The sequence below is a fragment of the Acyrthosiphon pisum genome, chromosome X (assembly GCF_005508785.2).
Source record: "Acyrthosiphon pisum isolate AL4f chromosome X, pea_aphid_22Mar2018_4r6ur, whole genome shotgun sequence".
NCBI classification, from domain to species: Eukaryota; Metazoa; Arthropoda; class Insecta; order Hemiptera; family Aphididae; genus Acyrthosiphon; species Acyrthosiphon pisum.
This window is the reverse complement of record NC_042493.1, coordinates 98429310-98437452: the sequence shown is the minus strand read 5'-3', so window position 1 is coordinate 98437452 and position 8143 is coordinate 98429310.

Below are 8143 nucleotides of genomic sequence, written 5' to 3'. Positions count from 1 at the left end.
TCAAAATACTAAAAAAAATATTCTGTTTTGGAATATAAAATTAAATCCCAATGTTGTCATTCAAAAAAGTAAAAAACTTAAAAAATTATAAGGATAAAAAATATTTAAAAATATAATTTTTTAAGAAAAACATTGTTTTATAAGTGACTTGAAACTATGTAAAAAAATATTTTCAAAAAAGTTTACACTTTTTGAAATAATGAGTGTTCAATGATAAAAAAATCACCCAGTATACACATTATGAACATATTTTAATCTATAGATAGGTAGTATGGGTACTTTTATAAACGTTAAATTAACTAGCCATACCAAATACTCGATCAAGTATCTAGCGATATTGGTAAATATCGCCGATAATAAAACCCATTAAAAATAATTAACAGCCGACAATGCAGTCTTCAGAAAATCTTATCCATCTGTACTGTTTATACGCATGTCGTATATAAAACTATTAAATCAATTGAAAATTAAACACAATAAAGGCATTTATAATTAGTGAAATAGGAAAAAATGCATTTATCAGCAAAAAAGGCAAAAAAAAATACGTTCATCATCTTACATATTAAATGACACATTTTTATATAAAATGTATTTCTCTATTATTATTATTAAAAAAAAAAAGCTTTTGCCTTCAGATCCTAACCTTAATAATCATTAGGTATAACTGTATCAGGTATTTGGGTGCAGTCTTATCACTGCATTTCAATTTTATATATGTACCTACCTATACCGAAACGCTATATTGTTTTTATATTATTCTAGCTACTGTAATACCATATATAGAACGAAGTGTCATTGAGCAGCTCGTATTTTTCGAAAAAAAATTCGTAAGTATAATACTGCGGTACTACTTCATTTTATAAAGACAGCACTATATATACTTAAATTCAAAAGTAGATTACTGTACTGAGCTTTAATCCTTTGCACGACGTTTTCAGCGGCCACTTGCAGCAGCTTATCTTTACCGCTGATATATATTTTTGCGTGCCCACAATGGATGACAGATCTGTCATAACACTAGACACTATATTGACCAGGAGCAGAGGCTCAGCTGACCACCCCTGCTTCTGGGATCTAGCTGTCCGATCACTACTCCTGGGGCGAGCGACCCCCAGTCACCGTCTCCTGGTTTTCCCACACGCTTGGAGAGGTAGTTTTTTCGTTTTTGTGATGTTCTTTTCGTCTTCATTGGCTTGGCCTCCACCTCCACCTCCACCTCCACTCAAGTCTTCTGTCTGTCTTTCTGAAGTGTGATCTACCGGGACACCGGAGGTTGATCGTTTCCCCGGCGGTTGTGTGTCCGCGTCCGCTTATTCGTCCGTCCCGAAGGTATGGCTTATTTCGTGGCTACCCTGTATATCTACAGAGCGTTCCCCCATCCGCAAACCGGGGACGCGCCCTACGTTTGTGCGCACATGAATGCATCAGTTTATATTTGTGTTTGTCGTTGCATTTTTAGATTCTGAGTGGAACGATGAATGTATTGATTTTACAATGATGTGTGTTTTTTTTTTATTTTTTTTTTGTGCCTGTCATCACCTTTTAGGACAGTAAAAGTGCTTGGATTTTCTTCAACAGTATCTTTTCTGATAGTAAAGTGAATCTAGTTGGTACTTTGAGGGGGTCAAAAGTAAAAATTTCCCAGTAGTTTTCAAAAGCGCTGTGAAAAACAAAAGAAAAATCAAGGAAAAACGGGAATTTTTACGCAAAATCTGTTTTCGAGAAAATCAATTTTGGTTTTTAGTGCAACTCTAAAACAAATGACCGTAGGTACATACAATTTTGACTGAGTGTTTATATTAGCATTTTCTATACACCATAGCATTTTCCAAATATTTTGACTTATTTTGAGCTGTTTACATTTGTAGTTTCCATTTTTTTTATTTTTTTTTCTATAAATATCAATAAAATTTTATTTGTTGGTTAAAAAAGCTTGAAAATTTAATTGAAGGTTTCTATTAAATTGTTTCAAAGGTGGATGAAAAAAATTAAAAATCCAGTCACAATTTTTTTTTATAAGCATCTAAAGTTCAAATATTGACAAAATATGTAAAAATTACGAAAATTTGCAAATTATTTTGAGTTATAAATTCATAAAAAATTTTCTTTTTAAATCTAAGATTCCTCATAAGTTTGTCTACCATTTTCAAAAAAAAAAATTTCTACAAGCAAGTTAAATTAAATTGTTATGAGTGTTTGAAATTCATATTTTTACAACATTTGATATTCACTCGATTTCTCATTTTACGATTTTCTTATTTTGTTGTAATAAAAAAAGGAACGACTGTAGGTGCTTGAAAATTTCACTGAATGTTAACATTAGTATTTTCTATATACGACAAAATTTTGAAAATAATTTGACTCTTTTTGAGCTGTTTATGGATATTGTCAGTTTTTAATTTTTTTAGTTTTTTTTCTATAAATATCAATGAAGTTTTATCTGTTGGGTCAAAAAGTGTAAAAACTTAATACAAGGCTCCTGATATTATAAATATATAATATATCTTATACTTGCACTGACATATCGTCTCCGCTCAGAATCGTTTTCCTTATACAGTGATATTATAGCATTGAATTCAAATTTAATACTATCCATTATACAGTGACCCACTTGTAACCTACTGTACAGCAGAGCGACATCCACTTACCACCTTTTTAGATTGAATTTGAACAGATTTACTATTGCTAGAAAAATCACAAATATTAAATAATTATAATTAAAAATTCATTTCTTACAGTTTAAATAGCTGTTATATAAGCTCAACTAACTCAATTCAATGCTGACGTACAGTAGAAAGGTATGAATAGGTTCGTGTTGTAGGTAATTGTCTTAAAACTAATCTTAATATATCGAAAAATATTTCATTAGACTTGTACACAAAAATAAATAAATAATAAGAGTAATATACTTATTAACAAATAGCCAACGTAGGCATAATGTTTTATGTAATACTGACGTCGTACCTACCTACTTATTAAAGATGGGTTTTTGTTTGAGCACCTATCTAGTTTCGTAAAAATGTTAACTTAAGAAGCTTATACTTTATACTTAGGTATATAAAAATATTTATTATTATGCGTATTTTAAATATTTTTTATTTGTTGTATAAAAAATCATTAGAACCTTGTAAGTATTGAATTTTCAAACTTTTTTACTCACAAATAAAATGTTATTATATATAAATAGAAAGTCAAATTTTTAGAGCATACGGTTAAAACAATGCGGATTATAGATTAGGTTTTTATTGTTTATCATAGAAATACCTACTGAACATTTTATAATAAGACTGAATTTATAATAACTATTGTTGTTTATCATAGACATAGTGATTAAAATATTTTTTCTAATACATTTATTACGCATTGAGTGTGTGTAATACATATTAATTTCAGTCATGTGTAATGTGATTTATAAACGTATAGTCAAGGTAAGAATGTGCATAAGTCTAGGACCTAGGTAATGGAGGGGTATTTTTTTCTAGTTATACTTTATAAATAGGGCCCGGTTGTTGATGACTTTGGAATCTTTGTTTGGAACAATATAGACGATGCTTAAAATGTGTTTTAGTGACATACGATTCTACAGAGAAAAACAGAAAGACTGGTCAAATGAAATAACTTGTTCAGATCAATATTTTTTAATTTTAATTTTTTTTTTTACATAATTTACAGACGCTTGCGTTACACGTAAGTATCACATTTTTTCATATTATATTAATACTGAAATTAAAATCTGATGTAAATTTTTGTTGAAAATTTATAATAGTCAATTTGTAAATCTGTTTTTTTTTTTAGAATAATTTTAATTGTAAAAAAATGTATTTAAGTAATGTAATTTTTTTTTCAAATATAATTATTTTTGTTGAGTTAAGTATTTGGGTACTTATGGCGGGGTACGATGTGGTTTGGTTTGTTAGCCAACACATAGTATCGGAGAATGATATTCTGACGAGCTGAAATGTAATCATTATAGACACTGCAGTAATGTACCTATATTTTGCCTATACAATACGCCGGTACAACACTTTATGCTTGCACAAAATGCAGGTATTATGTAGAATAATATTATAATATTAATACTTATATTTATTTTTAATTTATTTATTTATTTAAATTCTAATGGATCGTAAGATCCACAAGTAAAATTTTTATATAATAATTCAATATTGACAATGATATTAAATATTAATAATGCAAATAATAAACAATATTAATAATAATAATAATAATAATAGTCATACAAATACATTAAAAACATAAAAATCTATTAACATAAAAGATTCCAAGGAAATAAATTAATGCAGGGCCCTCATTTCAATATTTTCTTGGGTAGGGCATAAAAATGACCAACCCTATAATTATAAAACTTTACAAATAAAAAAAGGTGCTCACTCCGCTCGCAAGGAAACCCAGTACTCATTTGATACGTTTTTCAACATTATATTATAAGGCACAGTTCCACTTTTGCTAACATAATATTAAGTACTTATTAAAACGTAATTAATCTTAACTCACATCAAAATATTATTATAACCTTTAGTATAATTTACTATGAAAAACATAATATATAATAACATTTTTATAATAATAAAAACTGTAAACACTTCTCTAATAAAATATTTATTGAATAACTATCCCAGTGACACTGTTTTACTAAGTATACTTGTATATTATATACTTCAAATTATAATAACATAAATAAATTATAATAGTGCAATTTAAAAAGCAACAAGTATTAGCAAAATAAAATACAAAATATAAGGAATTAAAGGCTAATATATTCCATTGTTCTTAATAATATTATTATGACTAATACTTTAAAGAAATAACTAATAATTAATCAAGCAATAAAGCATATAGATAATGTGTATTTTTGCTTAGCTTTTAGCATATAGTATGTCCCAAAAGTCCAGTATCACCCTTAGTATCTCCGTGGAAAATCAATATATTTAAATGCCGTTTTTTTGCAGTTATAGATATGGAAATTCTGATTGAATGACATAATATTCTATTTTTTCTTTCAAAAATTAAAAAATTGCCAAAATTTTTTTTAGGCAAATAAGTTACTTAAATGTCCGAAACAGCCGTTTTGTTCATCGTATTTTTAAAATCAGTTCAAAAAAAAGTATTAAATGTTGAATTCATGTGTAATGTGATTTATAAATGTATAGGCAAGGTAAGCATGTCCATATATATGACTAGGACCTAAGTAATGGTTATTAAAGTAGTTTATTTTTTAAAATATCATTACTTTTGATAAGTAAAGTACAGTATTTTTGTATTTGCGGTGGGGTACGAAGCGGACATGCGGTTTGGCTTGTGAGAAAACAATTTATATCGGCGAACGAAATTTTGAAAAAATGTAATGATATTGGATAATACAGTAATGTACCTACTTATTTTGCCTAACAATACGCCGGTGCAATACTTAATGCTTGCACAAAATTCAGGTAGGTACGTATATTATACAATATACTTAATATTATAACATTATTTATCTTTATATTTTATATACCTTAGGGTACCTAGTCCTTAAAAATAAAGATCAACATTTTAACAACACCAACTTGGAATTTGAAACTAAACTATAAAAAAGGTGGGTAAGTGGATGTCGCTCTGCTGTACAGTAGGTTACAAGTGGGTCACTGTATAATGGATAGTATTAAATTTGAATTCAATGATATAATATCACTGTATAAGAAAAACGATTCTGAGCGGAGACGGTATGTCAGTCCAGTTATAAGATATATTATATTATACTTATCTATGATATTAAAAAAAATATTGACCAATAATAGGTATCTATAATAAATTCCAAATTAATCATATCACAATATTCATTAGGTACCTACAACCTACTTATAACGCGTTATACATCAACAACAAACTGTGATACTATCCATAGATACATATAATAGTATACTTTAGAAGTTTCCTAGCTAAGTACTCAAGAGTAATATTATACTATCACATAAAAATAACAAAAATAGTTATTCTAGGTTTTTTAATATATAATTTCGTCCACATTTGAACTTAAAATGACTATAAAAATAAACTGTGCTTATGTATTTTTTAGATTTTTTGGTAACAGAATTAACTACTTACGTGGAATCTTGTTTTAAATTTTCCATCCTTAGATATAAAAGTTGAACATTTTATAAATTTTTAACTACAAAATAATTATTCAATTTTAAATTTGATAAATTTTGTCAAAATTTGATCTTTAAATGCTTATAAAAATAAAATGTGCATAATATGTATTTTTATTATTTTTCAACTGCTATTTTAACAATATATCAGGAGCCTATTGTATTAATTTTTTACACCTCTTGGCCCAACAGGTAAACTATTAAGATTTATAGAAAAACAAAACTAAAAAAACTGAAAACTGACAATGTCCTTAAACAACTCAAAAAGAGTAAAATTATAAAATTATATCGGATAATCATCTATAGAAAATGCTAATATAAATATTCAGTGAAATTTTCAAGTATTTACAAGCATTCGTTTTTTAATTACAACAAAATAAGAAATCGTTACGTGCAATCGAGTAAATATCAAATGTTGTAAAAATATGAATTTCAAACGCTCATAAAAATTTAATTTGACTTGCTTGTAGACATTTTTTTTTTTTTAAAGGTAGACAAAGTTATAAGGAATCTTGTATTACATATTCAAATCTTAGATTTAAAAAGAAAATTTTTCATGAATTTCTAACTCAAAATAATTTGTAAATTTTCGTCATTTTTACGTATTTTGTCAATATTTGAACTTTAGATGCTTATAAAAAAAAAATGTGACGATGGATTTTTAATTGTTTTCATCTGCCTATGAAACAATATAATAGGAACCTTCTATTAAATTTTCAAGCTTTTTTAACCATCAAATAAAATTTTATTGATATTTAGAAAAAAAAAAACTAAAAAAAATGGAAACTGAAAATGTCCGTAAACAGCCCAAAATAAATCAAAAAATTTGAAAAATTTTATGGTGTATAGACAATGCTAATATAAACATTCAGTCAAAATTTTATGTACCAACGGTAATTTTTTTTAGAGTTGTACCAAAAACCAAAATCGATTTTCTTGAAAACAGATTTTGCGTAAAAATTCCCGTTTTTGCTTAATTTTTCTTTTGTTTTTCGCGTTGCATTTGAAATCTACTGAGATATTTTTACTTTTGACCCCTCAAATTAGATTCACTTACCTATCAGTAAAGATACTGTTGAAGAAAATCTAAGCATTTTTGCTGTCCTAAAAGGTGATGACAGACACAAAAATAAAAAATAAAATTTAAAAAAAACATACATCATTGTAAAACCAATAGGTACATTCATCGTTCCACTCAGAATCTTAGATAATATCTGAGTAATTTGATAACGATAGTATAACCCTAAGACGTGTCTCAAAAGGGTTGAAATTTCTTTTAAGAGGCTGTATTTTCGTTTTTAATATTAATAAAAAAGTGTATGTACAATACACTATATTATGTGGACAATGAATTTATTTAAAAAATACAATTATTGTAGAAAAGTTTTAGATTTTAAGTGGTATATATTACTGAAATTAGAACTTATTGTCTAAAATATTATAGTCTATCGTATTCTAATCCGACTCGCACTATAGATTGGTATTAAGGAAGACCTCATGGGAGAGACAGCGCATGGGAAAATTAAATAAGTCGTCGTAAAAAGCTCCTAGACCCACACGTTTTTTTTTATAAAATTTATTATAACGGATAATTTATTATAGTAACGGATACTGGGATACTCATAGCCACATTAGCATGTTTTCGAATCATTACCATACCTATATTATCCTTTGAAACTTACAAGACCCATAGGTACCTAACCTAGTACCTACCATCAATATATTCAAATATCAAAGATTGTTTTCTACCTATCAGTATTATCTATAAGTTATAGATAACCTATTGTTTCTAAAAAAAACTATCTTGACTAACTACTATGATACATCATATAAACACACATGACACATAGCTACATAGATATACCTTCTCGCTACCACCAAATTATTGAAGGGGTGGGGACAAGTAACTTTCTAATCCTGGGACTTAGATCCACTGTATGGTAAGTATAGTTACCCAGGTGTAACCATGACAAGGTATATTTTGCTTGTGAAAA